A 24,118-nucleotide genomic window follows, 5' to 3' on the forward strand; every position below is an offset into this window, starting at 1 on the left:
AGTCATTAAAAATCAAATAAATGCATATAGGGACCACAGCGCCCCATGAAACAACCATACTAAACAAGTGACTCCCACATAAGTCAACTATGGGCCAATAAAAACTCAGACATGATTGTGAGATTTCACGTAAATCTATCACTCCTCACCTTTCAGTCACATTGCTCAGGACGCTTTGATGTGCAACAGTCTCTGCTCAGTCTCTTATTTTGGGCCACCCGCATACATGGGTAGCACCTTAAACCACTGTGTGCCCCCATAATACCAATATTTACAGATACACAGACACCAGCCACATACTTCTGTGGAAATGAGGCGAAACCAAGCATTCAGGCTCTTATCCCTGCATTATTTTGATGTCCCGCCCTCTACATCTGATAGGTCACTCAGGAGGTAAGTGACATTCCTTTCCCCCCCGAGTGACACCTGTCTAAACCAGTCAACGACTTATAACAGAGAATGACGAGTTCAAGAACCCTTGGAAAATCAAGCTTTTAAGATAACTTCACAATGGTTTCTCTTTTAGGGCATGAATGTGAAATATCATAGAGATATATTGTTGAGAACTGGTTTTACCAGGGCTTAAAGTATTCCGGCACCATGCCGGATTTCCACGCTGCGGCCAATGATATGAGAGGAAGACAGTTCTCCTGCTCTCAAACTAGCATTATTAGCCAGTCAGAAGTAGAATGGGGCGGGTCATGGAAGAATGTGTCAACCGGGTCCTATGCTGCATAGATGCACGAGTAGAGAGATGTCACGTCGAAGGAGAGTAGGATGAGAGTAAATTCTTGAATCCTGGGGAAGATGCCCTCCTAGTTGATAAAGGATTAAAAAATAAATGGTGCTGGGTATGGATAGAAGAGATAGGAAAATACGGAAAGCCTTTTGGTAGCTGGTGTAAGAAGTTAAGAGAAGCAGGTGCTTGCTTCTGCACTTTATGCTCAAGAAAGCTCTGACAAAACTGTCAATATCCATTACCCTTATAGTATGTCACCTTGTGATTGTAGGTCATCTTGTAACCTGTCATGGACTTAAAACACAGTTTAAGGATAAACACAGACACATACTTCAGTCTCTAGAATACATTAAGGTTTAAGTAAAAACCATGAAAACAAAAAAAGACTTCAGCTGTTAGTTGGTCCTGCCTAACGTTAAATCGGGAAAATGAATGATAGTCTGAATAAAGTGAAACATTGGACATGAAAGTGCTCTTTTGTAGCCGCCTTCCCAATATCTCAAACTGTGACACGTCCCCCCCCCACAGGCACAGGATATTTTCTCACTTTACGCCCTGTTTTATACAAAATGCGCAATTTTAACCCTTGAATGCAGTTAAGGCAAATGCAAACAAATTATACATGGACGCATTTAACCAGGGGGCTTCATGAAAAAAAGGAGGTTTTGCTCAGATTGACGTTGCTGTTGCTTCATTTTTTGTTATTCTCGGGCCAGTGGGATGTTTCTAGTCACTGCTGGCTGTGTGATATAACTATACCCCATGCACTAACCAGCGTGCATTTCAGTAAAGACTTTGAAAGCATCATTAGCACACTCATTAGAAAACACATCAGCAAAACTAGCCACAGCTCCATTTAGTTTAATGAACATGATTGACTTTGTCTATGGTACTCTGTGGCATCAGCTGTTTATTCATAATACACTAACTGACTAGCTAAAATCCACTGAGTTTCATCTATATTTTCTAATAATATCTGAGCCTTAGGCAATTTGAAACAGCCATTATTCAGGTCAAAGAATGCTGAAATTCCCTGCTATTTTGTTGCAATCCATCCATCACACTGCAAAACAGTCTTCATTTATAGGGCTGTAAGAAGCCAAGCCCAAGGTGAGTTCCCACAGTTTGAGCCAGACTGACCCTCATCAATGATTTGTGGCTGCTACATGGGTCACCATTTTCCCTCCACAACCCAAGCTTTATTAGAGGCCTTGGGTTTAGGTGCAGTGGCTGGAGGTTCCTGCGCCACGGTGACAGCAGGAGTGATGGAACGCTCGGCCATGACAGGAATTAATGAGACATGCATGGGTAATGACATTACAAAGCTGTTGTAGGGAAGGAGGAGGATTACATTGTACAAGGTGTCACAGTCTTGCTCTGCAGAGTAGAGCAGAGCTGAGGAGGGATCCACCAGTTTTTAAATCAAACTAATAAGTCAACATGGTGTGCACACATTTTTTACAGAATGTCCAGGACTCCTACAATTCTCTGTGCTGCCAGGTTCATGACATAGAAAGCTGACACAGCTGTGTCCAAAACATCACTCTGCTCACTATATAGTCGACTACAAAGAGCACTCACCTTTTTTTCAGTAGTAGTGTGCTAACACTGAGTTTGCATTAACATACCCTATAGGATAAAAATAGTGGGATTATTGTTTTATTGTATGGACACAGAAGAATAAGATGCATGTGTACAAATGAATTATTCATCTTGTGAAACTATGATTCACCATTTATTATAATGATTTATTTAAAATGAAAAAAGCTCAGTTAGTCACACAGATATCTAGGTAATCTGATGCCTATTTTCTTAGTCACCATTCATGAAGATGCAGTAGGTGATAAATGGCTGTGTGCAGAGACAATGGGTATGACCTTTACATATTGCATCATCAACATATTAATAATGCATCCATAGCACTTTGCCCAGTGCCATTACTATGTTTCATAGTGTGAGTGGAACAACAACAACACTTCTTTCTCCTGCTTCTGCTCACCAGCTTTGTCTGTCAAACAGACCTTCAGGGTCTGTTTAAAAATTAATGAGCAGTGCTTACACTGTAAATAACTGCTGGTAATGCACCTAGGGTTATTTGAAATGTAAAACCCACTGTCATGCTTTGATTATCTATGTTCCTGCCATGAGCGCATTTCTGAGCAGTGTTCCATACAGTCCAGTTACCGGCTGACATATTAAGGCTTGATGTCTTCTGTGGGAGTGTGGATCCTTTCTTCTGAGTTAAAAAGCAATAGGATCATTGTGATGGTGAATGGAGGGCAATAAATGTAAATGTCTATGTGTAGATATACTGAAATGGTGATAATGATGTAGAATCCAGGAATGTACCTAAAAACCACCAAGTATAGTGGTTCGACAAAGAGACATAAAAAAGCCAGACTGGAGTTTGCAAAAATGTACCTGAGTAAGCCTCAATCCCTCTGGGAGAACATTTTGTGGACAGATGAGACTAAGGTAGAGCTTTTGGAAAAGGACGTCATTCTACTGTTTCCAGAAAATGGAATGAGGCCTACAAAGGAAAGAACACAGTACCTACAGTCAAACACGGTGGAGTTTCAAAGATGTTTTGGGGTTGTTTTGCTGCCTCTGGCACTGGGTGCCTTGACTGTGTGCAAGGAGTCATGAAATCTGGAGACTTTCAAAAGATTTTGGGCTGCAATGTAGGGCCTAGTGTCAGAAAGCTGGGTCTGCGTCATAGGTCATGGGTGTTCCAGCAGAACAATGACCCGAACATACCTCAAAAAGCACCAAGAAATGGTTGGAGACAAAGTGCTGGAGAGTTCTGTAATGGCAAGCAATGAGTCTGGATCTAACTCCCATTGAACACCTATGGAGAGATCTCAAAATTGCTGTTGCAAGAAGGCACCCTTAAAATCTGAGAGACCTGGAGCAGTTTGCAAAAGAAGAGTGGTCCAAAATTCCAGTTGAGAGGTGTAGGAAGCTTACTGATGGAAGCAGTTGGTTTCAGTTATTTTTTTCCCCAAGGGTGTGCAACCAAATATTAAGTTGAGGGTGCCAACAGTTTCGTCCGGCCTATTTTTTGAGTTTTGTCTAAAATTCTGTCAATTTTGGCTTTTTTCTTCTGCTTTCTTGTGTCGTTCCAATGCACATAAATGAAATACATATTTGTTTACCAAAAACATTTGTAACTGCAACAATTTCTGGAAGAAATTGTGTATTTTCTGGAAAAATTCCAGGGGGGCCAATACTTTCACCCATGACTGTATTTAAACAGGTTTATGCAGCACAGTCAAGTACAACCAACAAATAAAAGCAAATAAACTGTGATTTTCTACATCATCATGTGACACATGTGTTATCTTGTTCAATATGAGCATGAAGAAGTGCTAAAAAGAAAGCCCTCTTATACAGGTATCATGGAACAGGTATATCATCACAGGTGTGCCAAATACGTTTCCCTGTGGGCGTGTTTCAACAAAATCCAGTAGTTTTCCAGCTCTGTCACTTTCTCTCTCAGTTATAAAGAATAGCCAGAGTCATGAGCATGGTGTATTTTAATCCCAGTTCGCTCCCACTTTCGCATCGGTGGAGTGTAAATGAGAATAGATGTGTTTGTACGGGATAAGCTAACACTGATGGACAATTCTTGCAACCTCTACCATCAGTTTGTGAATGTGGAGTGAAAGGATGTGAATGGGTAGGTGTGACCTAGCTTTGAGTAGTCAGATGACTAGAAAAGCACAACACAAGCTCAAGTACATTTACCACCAGGATGGAGGAACTGCAAAAAAGTTCACGCGTCAAGGACATCATTGGTTTCTTTGGCTAAGCTGCTTCACTCTCAGAGTGAAGGACAGACTACTGTTAAACATGGCATGCTCTTTGGCACTGTGTTGTTTTTGGATAAAGAGGTTTTCCTGCAATGGATGGATGGAGGGTATTCACGCAAGGTGCCTAGCCACCCCTGAAAGAAAAAACACAAAAAGAATCAAATAACCAACCAGAGGAAGTAAATAACCCAGTTGGTTTAAAAGCAAATAACTCAATTAAACCAACTACTAAACAAAGGTAAGGGCAATTACTCTGATCAAATAAACAAAGGCAGTAAACAACTGTTTAATTAAACTATTATGCCTCAGTTAAAGGGTTGTCTGCTTTAATTTTGTTTCCTGCTGATTCAAATGAACAAAAACTCAGAGTTCAAACAAGGTAATGTGCAAAAATTAACAAGAAAGTTGCATAAAGAGGACTAAGGCCAGAGACATGGATGGGTAAGGATATAGTATATGATAAAGGCAGCGTAGAGTTGTAGAAGTGCATCAGTGCCTGTGTTTGTATTAGTCAAGTTTTTCATTAAACACAATCTGATGAGGATATTTTGACATTATAAAGAAAATCTAAACAAAGAGGCACTTATGAGAACTCTTTGTATTTTACGGCAGCTGTAATCACATCATCTCTGAATGCAGTTGGCTGAAAGTCACCAGTTTACACAGCCACTTATTAAACCAATACACCAGGAATGTTGCATCCGTATGTGGAGTCAGTGTTAATGAAGTGCAGATGTGATCTCTGACCATCAGTCAACAGTCTGAGATGATCCGATGTTACTATCGATTATTGACGTTAATACTGAATTAGCTCTGATCTAAGAATTAACTTCACAATAACTTCTGTGTCATCGTGTTTGCATTTTACATCTCAGGTAATGGTAAACACTCACTGGCCACTTTATTAGGTACCCCTGTTCAATTGCTTCAATGGCTAATCAGCCAATCACATGGCAGCAACTCAATGCATTTACGCACATACATGTGGTCAATATGACTTGCTGAAGTTCAAACTGAGCATCAGAATAGGAGAGAAAGAGGATTTAAGTGACTTTGAATGTGGCATGGTTGTTGGTCCCAGACGGACCGGTCTAAGTATTTCAGGAACTGCTGTTCTTCTGGGATTTTCACGCACAACCATCTCTAAGGTTTACAGAGAATGGTCCGAAACAGGGTAACTATCCAGTGAGCGGCAGTTGTGTGGATGAAACGCCTTTTTGATGTCAGAGGTCAGAGGAGAATGGACGGACTGGTTTGAGATGATAGAAAGGCAACAGTAACTCAAAAGACCACTTGTTACAACAAGGTATGCAGAATACCATCTCTAAATACATAACATGTTAAACCTTTAATCAGATGGGCTACAGCAGCAGAAGAACACACTGGGTTCCACTCCTGTCAGTTAAGAACAGGAAACTGAGGCCACAATTCACACAGGCTAACCAAAATAAGACAATAGAAGATTGGAATTGCCTGGTCTGATGGGCCTTGATTTCAGCTGCGAAATTCAGATGGTAGGGTCAATATTTGGTGTAAGCAACATAAAAACATGGATCCATCCTGCCATATCAGCGCTTCAGGCTGATGGTGGTGGTGTAACAAACTAAACACAACGGCCTACCTGAGTATCATTGCTGGTCATTTCCATCCCTTTATGACCACAGCATACCCATCTTCTGATGGCTACTTCCAGCAAGATAATGCACCATGTCACAAATCATCTTTTTTTTTAACATGACAGTGAGTTCACTGTACTCCAATGGCCTCCGCATTCTCCACAGATGTGCTGAAATGGGAGATTAGCATCATGGATGTGCAGCCAACAAATCTGCAGCAAGTGCATAATGCTATCATGTCAATATGGACCAAATCTCTGAGGAATGTTTCCAACACCTTGCTGAAACTATGCCACGAATAATTTAAAAATGTGGTTTTAATGAAAGTTAGTGGAGGCATTTTTGGCCATGAAGGTGTCCAGAGGGATTATCTGGCATTACATAAAAATACTAATGCAATCACATCAATTTTGTTGCTTATCTTTGACATATCCAAGACTCTAATCACCACCAAAGCCCCATCCCCCTAATACTTCTGATATGAAAAAGATATATTTTTTTAATAAATAATGATCAATTTAAATAATAAAACTGGCATTTAAAGGGTTAAAACCCTGAACTTCATTTAATGTTTGGTAGTTTTGAGCAAGTTTGAAGTTGTTAAGATGATTTATGAAAAAACTGCAGAAAAAATATGAATGTATGATGATTTGATAGCTTTTTTGTTTGTTTTTTTCCATGAAGGTGTCCTGAGATACAAAATCCATCACTTGAGTATAAATGACATGTAAGAGTAAAAGACACTGTGTTAAAAAAAGAAAAAACGAATACGGACAAGAAAAGTTCTTGTAAATATTCATGCCACAAGCTGTAACAGGGCCAAAATGATCACCAAATTAAAAAAAGTAAGTTGAGGAAAATGTATGAAAATGCCAGAGGGGGGCATAAGGGTTTAAGACTCTGTGGAGTGAAAATAAATCTGTGTTTATGTTATTTGTATGTATGATAGGTCACTGTATAATGAACTCCCAGGTCAAATTTCAGTTAAATAAAACATCTCTAAGTTTATAAAATTAAGCTTCGAAATCATGAAAAATGAGGCAGTAAAATCTGCTCCAGGGTGGTGTGGTCGTGTCTATTAAATGAGCGCCCACTCAGGAGAAATACAAACCTCTCAAATAAAAAAAAATGTTACAATCTGAATTGAGGAAAGCACTCAGACTATTAGCCTGCCTCTTGACCTTTTGTTGACCTTTGAAGAAGAGACAAAGTCTGTTTTCTGGCTCAAATGTCTGTTATGATGCTTTAAATGATCCATAGACCACTGTGGCTGATAGATTTGGCAAATTTACCTCACAATGAACAAAAAAACATTAATTGGTTGTTATCTTTCAATAAAGGCAGTGACATCAGCCAACAACAGACTGTACTGAGATGAACTGCTCTGGGATTTCATATTGTAGTGTTAAAGGGGCAGGTATTTTCTACTTCGGGCTCGTGACATCATGAGCCCACATACTGGCCCCGCCCACATGAAACCAAGCCAGGAAAGAGGTGGAAAACTTTCTAATGGTCTCAATCCACAATTCAGTAGATGGTGTTCTCACATGTTTACATCAACCATATTCCAACATATCTAGAGTGTTAAGAGAAAAATTATGGATTTCACTTTACAAGGTCTTTAAGGCAGTTTTAGAGGCAAAGGGGGGTCCAACCTTGTACTAGCAAGGCATACCTAATAAACACACAGCTTGCACAGCTTGAACTCTCTGGTGTGCCCTCGAGTAGTGTCTTAAAATAATGCACACTGTGTAGAGGTACAGTAAGTATATTTACAAGAATGCAAGATCAAACATCAAGTATGTCTCTGGCCTTAGGGGACAAAGAGGGTACTAGATATAATAAACAGTTATGCTATGAATGGGAAAATAGGTTGACAAAAGTTATTAAAGGGGCAAGAACAGCAGCAGTTTCAGTAGACAACACTATCTGTGGAGCACTTTCTACCACACATAGGAAATACAGTTGGCTCTAAGACTTGGTAAATCAGTGCTACTGCCTTCATTAATTGTCCCGTGTGCAACACCTTAAACATGCCCAACACCATGTCTGTGTTTGTACTACCAGCATACTGCTCAGGAAAACACAACTTTTGGTAAGTTGAGCTGCTATAACTTGATTCCAATACTGTACAGGTCTCATGGTCACCCTTACACTATATTAGACTGGATGTATTTTCTGCCCCACATCAATTTTTCATGTGGAGCCATTTGTCCTCAGGGGATGAATGTCTTCCCAACCCTGCAAACTGAGTGTTTGACTACATCCATGATATTCTGACATTTAATGGACACTGAACACCAGGAGGATGAAGGTTTTGGTTGTATCATTCCCCCAGTAGCTTGGTTTGCCTTATTTAGCACTGTTGAATTTGAACATTCGTGCTGCTTTGTTTTAAAAAAACAACCACACTGGTGCTTTCAAAGCACAACCAGCCTGTGTAATAATCTTCTATTTGTTCATTTCATGCAGTTTCTATGTGTGAGCAGCAGCCGGAATCGACCCTGTGCAAAGCAACATGAATGAGTTTGGCACCTGGTTATCATCCTGCTTGATGAGTCTGGGCTTTGACTCCCACCCATATGCAGTTTAAAAATATGAGTGAAGCCTGCTCCAGATGGTCATGCCCTTTAGAAGTCTCTCTCTTCCCTGTAATGGAGCGAGTTGGCTCGAACTCCCCAGACTGAGTAAGGGGATCTGTCTTGGCAGCTACTGTTAATGAGGTCTCCTTTTGTCTGTCATGCTGGGGTTTCTAGCTCAGCGCGTACCTTGTCTCTCTTTTTTAATCTGCCCTTGTTTCTTCGTGGAATCAGACGGAGAAAAAAGACTAGTCCCATGATACCAGGTGCTCTTGTGAGTCTCGGCCATGCTGTAGCAAGGGCTGACATGGTGTGTAGCTTATTGCATAAAAACAAAGTACTATTTGAAGGTCTTTAACTAAATAGCCAGATCAGATAAATGATTTTATTCATTTTGTTATGACACCACGTCAGACCAGAGTTTCCAGTAGCTGGGATTTACAGGTCGCTGGCTGGTTTCACGGCTCGATGTCCTGCAGCTAAAAATATCAATGACCAAAATGTCCAGCTGAAAAATATGCTAAATACCAAATAAGTCAAGAGTGAATTATTGCATATTACTGAACTATCCACAGAGGACACTTGTCCATCTTTGGGACCACTCCAAATAAACCAAAAGGGTTGGATTTTACTGTTTTAGCAGCGATTACAGATAAATTAATCCATTTAGAAAAACAAATATGGGACAACTGATGTTAAGACTCAATTTTCATTTGTGATGCAGAGTTTCAATGTGGTGCCTAGTTAACAGACCACTGGTTAGTTATTTGTAGAGATGATTTGTTGGTGTTTTCAGTGGATTTTGTTATTTGGCTGTTGTGAGCTGCTGAGCTATGGTAACAGCTAATCTGCTAGCTCCTTGTATAGCTCCTGGTCAGCACCCTCCTCCCTCAATGGTCAAGCATGCTGGATGAACTCAGCACCTATCGGCAGCAGCAGCACAGGTGGACGGGATCAGACTGATCAGTCTTCTCATCAGCAGAAGCAGTAGGAAGTGGCAGACACGCCCACAGCACACAGACTCAAGGGGTGTTTATCAAACCAACCCCTACACCTTCCCCCTCCGTGTCGGAGTGCACTCCTTCAGAAGTCACACTCGCAGCTGAATGAAGTTCCCTTCATCAAGGTGTAGGGTATAAATATAGCGGCAAACTTGAGGACAAACTTCCTTCTCTCAGTCGGAAACAGGAACTATGGCTTCGCAGCCACATCTTGTGGGAGTGGCTGTTACTGCATTGATCCAGTATCAAGAAAATGAGCAGATTAGATCGTACAGAAGGCGTAGGTGTCTAAGGCTTGCAGTGTATTGAGCGTGCTAGGAATTGTCTTCCTCCTATTAGGCTTTTAATTTATTTTTTTAAGAGAAGAAAAATAATGTGGGTAAACATGTGGAGGAGAAACATGTGCATCCTTGGAAATTCTCTGTTTGAAGGACTCAGCCCTTCGAAAATTTTCGAGGATCCTCAACATTGGAACAGTCCTCCAACAGCAGTCAATGACGTAGTATCCTTCCTTGGCTTTGAAAAACAGCTATAGCACTACAAAGAGGCAGGAAAAACAGGATATGGCAGCAGCAAAGTTTAAAATCAAGCTTTAGAATGGGGAAGTAAGGGATTTAAGTAACTTTAAGTACTGGTAATGGTTACTTTTTCAGAACACAATTTGGTGGTTACATTTTACCCAAGTTACATTCTACCTGTGCCACTACATCAAGTTAAGGAGTGAATATGTTAAAGCACAGGGCAACTTTGTTAATCCTGAATGTAATACTCTTTGAAATATGTAGATTGTGCCCAAACTTAAATGCACAGAATGTTAATTCTCTTGCTAGGGGGTGCTCCATTATAACAATAAGAAACTATGACAAGAAGAGGCCTGTGCTGCTTAGCTACCCTGATGTTACCCTTCCTGGTCTGTGCTGCAAGCTACTCGTGTGAGCCACTTTTGACAGCTTTTCTCCCTCATTATGACAATCTATGATTTAAAACGCTGGTTTACTTTTTAGTAAATACAATGTATGGATCATTTTGTGTCATTTTAGAAGATCAATTTAAAGATCCATTTAAAACAAGAAGTAAGCCATGGAGGTTTGTTGCACCGAGCAGTGGGTCTAGTTTCTACTTGACCTGAAAATGCCTAAAAAGGGCCACAAATTGGAGAGTGGGGCATTTGTGTTATTGCTTTAATCGCTTTGGCGACTGAATGTGCAACTGATGGCACATCATGCTTGTGGTCCTTCCCATGTAAGTAGCACATAACATGGATATGGCACAGCAACAGAGAGGCAGTGTCTAGTAACACTTTCCACATGAATTATTTAGGAGTCTTTCAAGTAACACCCACCCTAGCAAGACATGAATGCAATACAATGAGGGAAACAACGAATTTCTCTAGAATTGAAAACTTTTGGAAAAATATCTGAGGTGATGGAAGACCTCAACTAAAAATGTATATAATGTAGGAGGCTGTGCTTGCATGTGTACACTGCAAGTGCTTGTGAAAATTAGTTTTTAAATACCTGGCAGTAATACAATATACCCCGTTAAGGAAAGGTTTAACAGTATTTGAAAACAGATACTGCCCAATCCTATCTGATGACATAATCACACTGATTATGTTAGTATATGAATTTAGCTTGAGCATCTTTCATCAATAGGTTACATTTTTATTTACTCATGCTTTGTTCTACATCTTTCCAAGATATTTCTTTGAATCATTTACGATAAGGTGGCAGACTTTTAGCACACTTTTTCTCTTAAAAGAATTTATTCAGCACCATTCACGCACTGGAACCATGAAATAAGTACCTGTTTAGCACTGGTATAGGAAAAACCCAACTATACCAAACCCTAATCAGCAGTCTCCTGGAGGGTCATGTTGAAGAGGGATCCGACCCATAAGGCAAAGCTCTCAATTTACCTTTCAATCTTCATTCCAACCCTCACTTTTGGTCATAAGCTTTGGGTAATAAATGAAAGAATGAAATTACAGAGTGAATGAGACTGGAGCTTGGATTAGAGCTACTGCTCCTCCGCATCGGAGGAAGTCAGCTAGAGTGGTTTAAGTATCTGATCAAGATGATTACTGGTTGTCTCCATGTGGAGGTCCTTCAGGCAAGTCCAACTGGTAGCAGGACAAGAACTTGCACAGGTAGATGGATGGATGTTTGTTCATGTGCTGGCAAGTTTTTGAATTAAATATGAAATAAAGCTGGTGAGTTATTTCTGGAATGCAGTGATTCACACCTAGCATGCATCTTAATCAAATCACATGACGCACATCCTTCTTGAATTAGTGGTCTATTTAAACTGCAAGATTTCTGGTCTCTTCCTCCGCTCTGCAATTGCCTGCTGCCCAGGATCAGCACTGTGCTCTTGCTTTCAACCCATCTCCATCCCAGCATCCACCTGTAGGCTCCAGCTGTTATCTTACCACTCCCCAAATACTGTATGTAATCTGCGGGGAGTGATTAAGTCGGAGCCTGGCGCCAAACATGTTATGTTGCCATAATAAATGCTTGAACAAACTACGACATGAGATTATTGGCCGATATGCATTAAAGTGCAACATTCTACATAGCTTTATGCCTCATATATACTTCTACATCAAACCTTCACTGAAGCATATGCAGATTCACCTTATCCTACACAGAAGTCTATGTATGTAGCATCATGTGCACCCCCTCAAAACTGTAACTACATGTCAAAACAATGCAGGCTGCAAGCCCTGTGATTGGTCCTCTGGTGACTGCCAATCTCTGAGTAATTTCTACAGGCATATTGTTTGTCTAGCCTGAGATAAACGGCTGCAGAACCAATTCATTAAATCAACTTTGAACAACTGAAAATGAAAAAATGCATTTCTGCATCCATACCTCACAGTGACCAAAAAAGTGCAAAAAAAGTATGTATGCAATGTGGCAGTACTGAGATAGAAAGCATACTGCAGACTAGCGGTTAGGCAGAGTGTTGTTGCACTACAGGAACAAATCAGTCCTGAAGTATGCAGTGCTCATGACAATGTAGGCTACTGAGGCAAAACTAGGGTATAGATTAATACAGAGGGATAGGCGGGTTTTATCTGGTAATGCACTACACTAAAAATATGACCAAAACATCCTATGAATACACTGCACATGTGCAGTTGCACTGCATACATGGTGCATGCAGCGCTTTGTGTTTACACAGTGTTAGTCATCCCTCAGACTGTTTTTAGGTCATTTTGAGGATACTGGCAGAGGGACTGATTCAAACGTTATGACTTTTCTCAATAAAGTCTTAAATGTCTGTGGTTCAGCTCCACTGAGAATGCTATTTTGTCCTTTATTACTTTTCTCAACATAATAAAACCAATTAGAATTAAACATTTCCATAAAATGAATATCAACAGAGCTATTATTGGCTTAAAAGTCCACTTATTTCTCAAGTATGATCACTGTGAATAACCCCAGATGCAATCTTAAAGTCATTCCAAATGGCCACTTTGTAAAATTTAGAATCCATTAAGAGGAAAAGCTAAATAATTAGCAATGAACATTTTAACTATTCAAATTAAGCCATTCCCATGAAACATACTGTTTTCCCTCAGGCAATTTTCTTAAGAACTGATTGCAGACAGTCAGCTGTTGTGCTTAATGGAACATGAGAGAAGAGATCATCTGATAATCTATTTCTCTGTTACAGAACACTGCAAGGAATCTGACTCTCCCAATGTGCCTTCTCTCTCTCCTGGAAATGTCTCTTTGATACTTGGAGAGTGTCAAGTCCGTAAAGATAGCAGACACCATCACAATAATAGCCTTCATGTATGGATCTGGAGCAGCACCTGGCTGCAGTACACTGGCACAGGTAGGGACTGTGATTTTTCACCTAACACAGCCCTCCCTGGCTTCATACCAACAAAACTACAGCTGCAATCACAGTTTTTCAACCCCCTTACCAAATCAGGTTTATTGTGAAAATTTACAGACTTTCAGCTTTTTGCAATGAACAAATCATACAGAAGGAATTGAAATAGCTCAACACACCGAATGCTTCAAGTGGTTTCCCCACATTCAACTGAAAATGCAACTTCTAATGACTTCTCCAGTCTCAAAATTATTCAACACCTTTATGGCAAGAGTCTTTAGTACTTAGTAGAGCACCCTTTTGCTTCTATGACCTGCTGTAAATGAGATGCATAGCCAGACACCAGCTTCTTGGAGCGTTCCCAAGGAATCTTAGCCCATTCCTCATGTGCACTGGCCGCCAGTTCAGTAATTATCTTGGGTCTGCATGTTGCAGCCGTCTTCTTCAAACCCCACCAGAGATCTTCTACGGGGTTCAAGTCAGGTGACTGTGATGCCCACTGTAGAATCTTCCAGGACTTCTTCTGTAACCAAGCCTTGGTGGAATTTGAGGTCTGCTTAGGATCATTGTCCTTTTGGAGGGTTCAGTGATGTACAAGCTTCTGTTTCCTCACAGACGGCATGACGTGGATTTCCTGATACTTCAATGATCCGTCTTGCATTTCATACACTGCAGGTTTCCAGTGCCACAGGATGCAAAGCAGCTCCAGAGAGTCACAGAGCCACCACCATGCTTAACTGTGGGCAGTGTTCTTTTCAGCGTATGCTTCATTCTTTTTCCTCCACACGTACGCTGATCCATCATGCCAGAAAGTTCCAGTTTTATTTCATCGCTTTACAGAACAGAATCCAAAAACCTCTGTGGCTTATTTATGATTTTGAGCATATTGGAACCTACTTTTCTTGTGCTTTTGGGTCAGTGCTGGTGCACGTCTTGAAGTTCTGGCATGGAAACCTTCTACATCCAGTATGCCTTACTGTTCTCACTGAAACCTCAGTCTCTGTAGCCACCAAGTTTTCCTGGAGGTCTTTTGCAGTCACTATAGGGTTTTTCACAACCTGCCTTCTCAGATATCTGGTTGCAACCACTGATAGCTTCCTTTTTCTGCCCAGTCCAGGTAGTGTAACCACTAACCCTGTAACTCTGAACTTGTGAACTATGCTTCCAACAGTGTCTTTAGGAACATTGAGAGCCTGTCACTCCTGCTATCTTTTTGTATCCTGTTCCTTGTTTGTAAAGGGCAATGATCTTCTCTTAACTTTTTGGACCATTCTTTTGACTTTGCTGTATTTCAAACACGACACCCAACAAACCCCTCAAAGTTCAGGTATTTCATGTGTTCCAGCTAAAGCAAACCTAGAGCAACTAATAAAGCCCTTAATCAGGTGTGCCTAAAACAACACTGGTTTTGCATATTTGAGCTACTTTTAGGGATTCTGTTCAGGGGTTGAATAATTTTGAGACAGGAGAGGTCATTAGAAGTTGCATTCTAAGTTGGATTTGGGGGAAACCACTGGAAGCATTCGTTGTATTGAGCTATTTCAATTGCTTTTGTTTGATTTGTTCATTGCAAACAGCAGGAAGTTTGTAAATTATCACAATAAACCTGATTTGCAATGGGCGTTGAATAATGTTGATTCTACTTTAAAAAAAATGCATAATGTGCCTTCATTTATACTCAATTTTTTTTTTTCATTTTTTGCCAGAAAAATCAGATGTACCACATCATTAGGTTAAATTGATACTCCCTTTTGTTAATAACTATTTAATCTCCACCTGAGGTATTGTTCCTGCTTGAAAACAAAGTTAGATTTTGTGCTCAACTCTTGTTTTTGTAATAGTGCTCCAGCTATAATCTAGCCATAATTTTCTAACAGATTTTGTCTTTTACATCCTTATAAACAGACTTAACAGTTAGAATACTTTATCAGTTAGTACAACATTTCTGGTTTAACACACGAGAGGTGACCACAGAATTCCCCCTGTTACTCACAGGTCTCATCTGTGGTCAGATACTAGTCAAAAACTAATGTTGCTCCTTTCTCTCCCATAAGAAGCCCCTGTCCCTGAAGAGGTAATTAGAGAGAGAAACCTGTGTTGCCTCAACAAGCAAATAAAATTTCAGACATGTAATAAGACAGAACTGTAACTTAAGGCAATAACAGAAGCCACCATGGACACATTACCAAGTAGTTTTTTGATTAAAGCTGCAAGAGCTACAATGGTATGACAAATGTCGGTGGGGTTTCATGCAATCTGCGTTATTATTCTGCTTTGTAAAACCTTTGTGAAAGCTTTTCATATATACAGTATATAAATATACAATATAAGACTCCATATTTCATGTGATCATTTCCACATACAGAGTAATATTCATAGGAGGTGAAGTTAAGGTTAAGAACAGCTTGAAGAAAGGAAGAATAAGGCTCTGTCTCAGTAGGTTTTATCTACCAGAGAAGGAAAGTCTCTGCTCTGGTCCCCTGTGTAGCAATTTGTTGAGGCACCACATAAATTACACAGCAAGGCTTGGGTGTCACTTATTACAGGCAGGTCAGGCCCTGATTGAAAGGTCTAGATATAAAAAGCATCTCTGATTTGTCTCTTGTCTCTGAAATGTTACTCACACTGAGTGGGTAGAAACGCTATGAATCATTATTAATAACTGTAGCACACTGCGGCATGGAGGAATCTGGGTGTGTGCAGCACATCAGTGGCATTCAGTTATTTCAGCCTGTCTGATGGCTGTCATCAATTGGAAACACCCATATTTGCCATGGCTGGGCAGTTGCTGGAGACTGGATGTCTTATTTATTTATCTATTTAGAAAGTGCTGGCACCCTCCAAATGTTGACTCGGTGATGTGCTTAGAGCTGTGACAGTTTCCTGCTTTTCCCTGCATGCTTATGCAAAAAAAAAATATCTTCACTAGTGCTGTTAATTGATTAAAAAAATAATCAAGTTAATCACATCACTATTCTGTGATTAATCATGATTAATCACAGCATTTTTTTTAAATAGTTGAGTTTATTTTATGTTTTTATATTTTTAAAGGTTGTTTTTGTCAAGTGCTTTATTTTATTCTTTTAATTCTATGTATAGCACACTGATGATTCAGTCTGTCACATCTGTAGTATATCCCTAAAAAGAAACACATATTCACACTGCATTTATTGAAGTTTCTGATCAAAAACTAAACGTTCCCATTTTTATATGACATATGAACACATCATAACAAAGAATACAGTAGTCTAATTTACTGAGGTTACCTGAACGCATCATATTTTCCGTCTTCAGCTCGTGAAGTTCGCTACTTAACTTCGATTTTGCCAATTCCACCGATTACTACTGTTAAAAAACAGGAATTGCTCAAAGTTTTGAGCATTTGTCTGAGCAGCTGAAGAAGAAAACTGTCGTTGTTGTTGTTAGCGCCATTGCTAACATTAGCAAAGATGTGCTTTGCCTGAAGGTGGAACTTAAGACTCGTTGTGCTTCTGTGTAAAGACAGTTCATAACTGCAGCATGTACCAGTAACTTTGGTTTTATCTTTATTAACATTCGTCAGCTTTTTAAAAAGAAAATTACCATTGTCTCCTCTCTCATCACTGCTGGCTGTGTCTGACCATCTCACCTCTTCACCCCCAGGCACGTAAACATCTGCGGACTACGGGAGCAGGCTGTGGTCAAACTTAGTCATATGATTAAATTGCGTTATTATTTTTTTAATGTGTTAAGGTTTCAAGATTAATCACAAGCGTTAACACGTTACTACTAACACTCCTAATCTTCACACATCTGGGTGAATCTCTTAGGCCTGGTCGTCAAATGAAGCTCAGCATTAGTTCATGCAGGGCACGGTCATACGCCCAGCTGTGATGAGCTGATGGCCAGAAGGTCCCTATTATCGCCTCCCAGCTCACAGAGCGAATCACAGCACTTGCTCTCAACACAGTGGTGTATTTAATATGACGTACTTCTCACCAATCCCTGCTTGCATTAATGCTGATGCACCACACTGCTGCTGGCAAAGCTTAACTTCCTCCACCCCAGCCTCTTCCTTTATAGAATAAAGCTTGTTGCACTGTCATATTCAGATTCATCCTACTATGGACTAACTGCTTTTGAACTAATTTTACTGTATTCAGTACGCAGTGTTATAGATGTATCTATCCATATGGAGGTATCTAGCCATGCACTCCCTGGAAAATGAAAGCATGCTGTTTGACTAGTGCCAGGAGCATCTTTTGAGTAGAGCTTTCCCCTCCAAGTAAAACTGTATATCCATTTTGCAAAAAAGTTGTAAAATGTAAGACGAGAGTGTTCCTGAACTAGGCAGGTATTTTTGAAATGGAGGTTTTACCCCTGCTTTAAAAAAATATCCTCCACACATCACATGGTACATCTTCATCCACATTAAACACCAAAGGGCATTATAAGGTGCTGTAAAGCACGCGCCATGTCAACAGCAGTCCATCCTTAATTGTGCAGACAAAGCAGCTCATTTACAAACAGCAATGGTGCAATAACTCTTTCACTTACATACCCAACTCAAACTGGATTTTCCATTGTTTGCTCTATTCTCTCAAAGTGAGCCCCTCAACTGCAAATCAGTGCTTCTGGAATCACAGACAAACTATGCCAGCTTTAAACAGAGGGAAAGATTTTGTCAAAATGTCTACGTTCATGAGCTACTGGGACATTAGAAATGTTTTAAGAACTCCAGATCTTACCTTTAAGTTATTGTTGATTCACTGTTTGTCCATGTGGACTGTCTTGTCAAAAATGTGTTGAACATGACCAAAGATAATCAAGATTTGAAAGCCACCAGTTTTCAGATTTGGATGACCTGCAAGCTTTAAAAAATAAAAGCTACCACTGCAAAAAAGATCCAGCTTGGCTGATTATCAAAACAACATCAACAATCTGTTTGCAAAAATAGATTATCAGCAAAATCAGTCAAGAAGAAACAACCACCTGATAAATGGAGTGCCTGACTTCTAAAGCTTGGAATGAGACTGAGATTAAGGCAAAGAAAATTACATCTGACCACCTTAAAATAGTCTCCAAGGGAACCGAATTTAAAAGATTTCATTGACCTGACAAGTATGACCATCCTGGACAGTTTTCATATGAGAAAATCAAACATAAGGTGATAATGATACCACCACCATGTTGGTGACGAATGCCATAAGCTAATTCTGGCTTTGTCCAAAGATAGCAGAATTTACTCTGAAAAATGAACCTGACAGGTTGTGTAAGAGATGTAACTCCATGGCCTGTTTGGAGGATGATTCTGACTGGTAAACAGACAGCTTCTAATCCCTTATTAAACACACAAACTGCTTAGAAAAGGGCCAAGGATTAAACGTTAAAATCCTTCCTAATTGGTGGACTGATAATTCAAGATGTTAGCAGATTATTTCAAATGCTAACTAATTTACTAAATACCTACAAAAAACAACATGTGGTGCTTTTATAAGAGCTGATTTACCATTGTTTCTGCTCAGTGAAAGAACTCAAAATGTTATCCTGAAAACGACAGGTAATGAAGAAAACCATCCATATATCTTAGAAAACTCAACCTGCCTCTGTGAAATGATAGCAGAGTCTATGAAAATAACAAAAGATATATTCTCAATCAGTTGATTGAAACCCTCTTGTATTACTGAGCTCTGCTGCACTTGCCCTGGCTGTTCAATATCAGGAAGCGCATAATGTAACACTTGGTGTCCCACTGGATTTTGAAGTAATTACATGAAATGAATATTCTAATTATGTAGACACTTCTGATAACTGTGTATTTGCCCTTGCTGTAGTTTTCATTCCTGGATCTCGACCACATTCTCCACAGATCATGAAACTAAATTCTCCCCTCCTCCCTTGCTCTCATTTTGGGGGGTTTGAATTTCTCAAGGGAGTTGCCTATATTGATAATGATGTGCACATTGCACGTGCTCCCTCCTCTGGGATATGTCATTACTTGGATAGCCCCTGGAGTTATCATCAGTAATGATAATGACGTCAATTTTTTACTGCTGCTGTACTGACCAAGGCCCGATAAAAATAAAATAACTGCTTTCAATTTGAATATAGCACTGTGACTATAAAGCCACTAAGAAATGGTTTCACATCTCAGGTTGTTACGTCCCTTTTCCTCTTTTTTTAATTGCTGTACTCCAGTAATAGAGATCATGAAGCAAGGCCACACATACATTAAGGTGGGGTAAAGGGGACCATGAGGAGGCTAGCAAAACCATGATCCATTGTAAAGTGAATCTGTGATAACCATGTTTTATATGTAACTGGAGTGGTGTCATTTTTTTTTTTTGTTTTTGGGCCATTATTGGATAAAGGAGGACAGTGGATAGTCTTGGAAACAGGGAGAAGAGTGTAGGGAGAGACATGCGGCAAAGGACCTCAGGCCGGATTAGAACCTGGGCATACATGGTGCGCGCCTTAACCACTTGACTACCGGCGTGCCCCATGTGGTGGTGTCACTTTTAACAGCAACAAAAAATGGTTTAAATTAATTTGTGCTGTAGTACAATATAGCCTTTTTCAAAAAATATAAATCTCCTTTCAAAAACAAAATAACCATCAGACTTCATAGCTAAGCTATGATGTGCACAAATGTAAAAAAAACAAAACTAAACAAAACTAAACAAAAAAATAAAAAATAAAAAAACAAGCCTGAGTATTAAGTTGGAAGAACTGTGACATCTTTCAGGAGTGACAAGTTAATTATGCAAAAATGGGTTTAAAGTGGCCTAAATGGGATTTAAGTGGCAAAAAGTTATGAAAAGGGGTTAAAGAGTGGCCAGAAATGGGTGAACAGGTGTCAAAAAAGGGCAAAAGGTTTAAAAAACGGTTTGAGAGTGGAAAACATACTGCAAAAATGGCTTCAAAAAAAAAAAAAAAAAAAAATGGGTTAAAGAGTTACAAACATGGTTAAAAACTGGAAAAAAGGGTTTAAAGTGGCATCAAAGGTCAAACATACATTAACTGTGGCAACAAAGTGGCAAAGAGGTAAAAAAAAAGTTAAAGGTGAAAAAGGGCAAAAAATATTAAATGTAGGTCACGAGTGGCAGATGTTGCAGAAATGACTGGGTTAAGTAGCAAAAGAGCAGAAAAAAAAAACAGAAGAAAGGTGGCATAAATGGGTTAGAATTGGCAAATTGTAGTAGAAATGGGAAAAAAAGTTCCTAAATAATTTAACAGGGTTAGGAGTGGCAACAATGTTGCAAAGATGACTGGATAAAGATGCAAAAATGTGGCAAAAAAAAAAAATGTAAGAAGTGCCAAGAAGTTTGAAAGTGAAAAATGTTGCACAAACTAGTGAAAAACTGGGATAAGGGGTTAAAAAGTGACACAAATAAATAATTTTAACACCAGAACCCAATAACAACTTGGGTCACTTTTCAGCTTCAGATGAAGTAACTGTTAGCCAGGAAGCTAGCACCAATCCAACACACACGCACTGATATCATCAGTAAACCACAAAGGGAGGGCCCATTCACTGTTTGTCAGGGGTCCAGCCATCTCTGTGGGCATGCAGAGACCTGTGAGGGAATTCAGCCTGGTCACTTAGAGTGTGAGTCAATCAGTGCAATGCCAGGGGTGTGTGAGCTGATTGGCCCTGATGAGGGCCAGGTGTGGCAGGGTGATATAGACACCTAGGCTGAGGCGCTCTGAGCTGACTCATTATCTCGCCCTCTGAGATAAGGAAAGCATTTCTATCGGTTTTCTTGGGTAGCAGTTGAATGAAGAATCTCGTTGAGTATTTCAGTATTCACCTTCTGAATACTTGTCCAAGGAGTGACCAGATATTAGTTTGATAGTGCTGGAAGCAAGTACCCAGCTTTTTGCCTTTTTCCTGTTAACCCTGGTGGCTCCTCTGTTTCCTAGATTAGTGTTCACAGTCTCCCTGAGGGTTTATGTTCTTTAGTCAGCTACGTGGCAGTGGTGGTGTAGTTTTGGCCTTTTATTGAGAATGGGAATTTTCTGATTTTCTTGCCATTTTTTATTTTGGTTTTTCCCTTTAGATCATATCAGTGGTTTTCCCTCTGGGATAACTTTTACAAACCCTTAGTCCACAAATGTGTCCACAATTCCCAAACCGTGCAGAGATCAATGGTAGCCACACAGAAAGGATTGCTTTTCCAATTTCCACATCAACCATATTATTTAAATGTATCTAACCACATCGCTGATCTCTCTAAATAAGCACAATGTTCCAGTTTTGATCAGCTGACGCTCACATATGAATGAAAAAATAATTCTTAGGACTTTGGCTGTTGTCAGCTACAGTTTGTTTGCTCTGGTTTGAACCTTAGGCAAGTTTAAATGCACTGAAACTTTTAAATCCAAATTCTTATTAAGAATCCATATAATTTAGTGTCTCTTGAGTCAGAATTTGATTTTGTTTATGGATTAAACTGCACATAACTCTAATGATTCTATCTGGCGAGATGTCAAGAAAGTCATGACTGTGAGTGACTATCAAGTTTAGCTGAGATGTTTCTCACAGAACCTTTATTTGCTGTTAGCTTTCACTAACAGGTGTGCAAATATTAATTATACTATATAAAAAGACTAAAACTAGCCACCATGGTGTTCTTTGTAATAATAAAATCCTCCAATTATCTCAGAACATAATTAACCTCTCAATCGTTCATAATCATACTTGGAGATATTTTGAGAACTTAATGATTTCATGGTTGGATTTAATTTCAGTTATTTAGTGGGTAATAAATGGGCCTGGAGACATTTACCACAACAAAACTGTTTTCCATCAGAGTTTATAAAGTAATATTAGATTGTACAATCTCAGGAGGCATAACTGAAATAGCAGCAGTTTCTGCTGCACTAAGACCATCTACCTCATCAGCTGACATACAGTAATACCTCTGAGAAAATATCATTAGACACGAGGTGGAATCCTCTCCCTCTCTTTTATAACGTAGGATTTATTTTTGGGCTTCTATACCTGTATGAAGTGGATGGGACTGTGGGCAGAGCAATAAATGATGTACAGCCAGTGCAGAGGGTTGGAGTCACATGTCGGCACTCCAGAGCTACACCCTCGACTGTATCTACATTGGGCATGTGGCCAACCGGTGCCCAACTAGTTTTTAGGGCTTACCCCATCTACACAGGTGACCTGGGTTCAAATCTGGCCTGTGGCTCTCTCACCACGTTATTCCCCACTCTCTCATTCTTATTTCCAGCTTTATCCACTGCCCTATCGCTCCCTAATAGAGGCAAAAAGACCCTAGATAAATCTTTTTAAAGATATATTTTTGTGACTTTTTATACCTTTATTTGGTAGAGGAGAACTGTGGATAGCATCAGAAAAAGGGATGAAGGACATGCAGGAAAGAGGCCACAGGCCAGACTTGAACCCAGGCTAAATTGCACCTGCTATGTGCCTATAGTATGGAGACCAACCACAAAGATATGCAAACTCAAGGCCTGATTCATAAACATTCTCATAATCCTCCTAGAGAGCTTCTAACTTAACGTAAAAATTCCTACAAAGGATTTGTAGCTTAAAAGGTATTACAGGAACAGCTGTACTACTGGTCCAAAGGACATTTTCAGCTGCACAACAAGCTGCTCCTCAGACTGTTTGGGTTATACCATGTAACTATTTTATCGGTAAAGATTTGAATGCAGAGCTTTTACTTGAAGAAGATTATCATAATCCTTTTCTCCAATTTAAATCACATTTTGTCAAGTGAGACAAAATGTGTGTTTTCACCTTTTACACCTGCTGATGAAGATATTTCACTGATCCTGACCAGAAAGTATGACATGGCTGTATTTTTCCCTCTGATTTAGGCTGGCCACACTACAGGACTTTAATCCTGATTTGAGGCCAGATCTGACGGTCAGGATGAGTTGTCTAGTGTGTGTGTGTTCAGAGGATTAAAAAATTAAAGATTTAAAATCATTTGCTATTGTCCTTGTGTCTGCGGTCTCCCATCTTTTTAAAATAGTTTAAGGACATGATCTGAAGTCCTCTGACTGCCTATAGCAGGGGTGTCAAACTCAAGGCCCGGGGGCAAAATCCAGCCTGTGGTACAGTTGTACCTGGCCCGCAAGAGCATAAGATCTTTTTATTATAACTGGCCCACCGGGACATAGTCTGCAGATTTCCTCCAGTATCAATGTGTAAATTCTACCTTGATGATTTAGAATGTCCTTTTAAAATATAAAAATCTGAAAAAGAGAGTAAAAATATTTAGATAAAATGTCAGGAGGGCTGCATGGCGGTGCAGGGGTTAGCACCGTTGCCTCACAGCAAGAAGGTCTCTGGTTCGCTTCCCAATCAGGGCCTTTCTGTGTGGAGTTTGCATGTTCTCCCCGTGCACATGTGGGTTCTCTCCAGGTACTTCGGCTTCCTCCCACCAACAACAACATGCTCACTATGTTAACTGGTGACTCTAAATTCACCGTAGGTCTGAATGTGAGCGTATCTGGTTGTCTGTCCCTATATGTCAGCCCTGCGATTGACTGTCGGCCAAGG

Source organism: Cheilinus undulatus, linkage group 3 (genome assembly GCF_018320785.1).
Source record: "Cheilinus undulatus linkage group 3, ASM1832078v1, whole genome shotgun sequence".
NCBI lineage: Eukaryota > Metazoa > Chordata > Actinopteri > Labriformes > Labridae > Cheilinus > Cheilinus undulatus.